Below are 396 nucleotides of genomic sequence, written 5' to 3' on the forward strand. Positions count from 1 at the left end.
CAGGCATGCCACACCCCATACAATAAAAGGGGTGGTTTGCCCCCTCCTCACTCTCTCACCTCTCACTCTCACTCTCTTACTCTTCCCCTCTCTCTCTCTCGCTTTGTCTCCATTCTGCTCTCCCTCTCCTGCTCTCTCTCTCCTCTCTTTCCTGCTCTTTGTTCTCCTCCCTTGCTTTCTTCCTCTCCTTTCTCTCGCTCTCCTTCCTCTCCTTTCCTTCTCTCTACTTAGCCAGCCTATTTTCTCTTTGCTACAATAAAATATCTCATTCATACATTGCCTCCTTTTTAACTAACGCACCATGCAGCCACAGGTCAACACAGGGGAGAGAGAGAGACCCAGGCCTCAGCAGCAGGCCCTGCTCTTGGTAAAACACAGCGATCATTAAAGTGAAAC

Source organism: Mastomys coucha, unplaced genomic scaffold, assembly GCF_008632895.1.
Source record: "Mastomys coucha isolate ucsf_1 unplaced genomic scaffold, UCSF_Mcou_1 pScaffold3, whole genome shotgun sequence".
Lineage (NCBI taxonomy): Eukaryota > Metazoa > Chordata > Mammalia > Rodentia > Muridae > Mastomys > Mastomys coucha.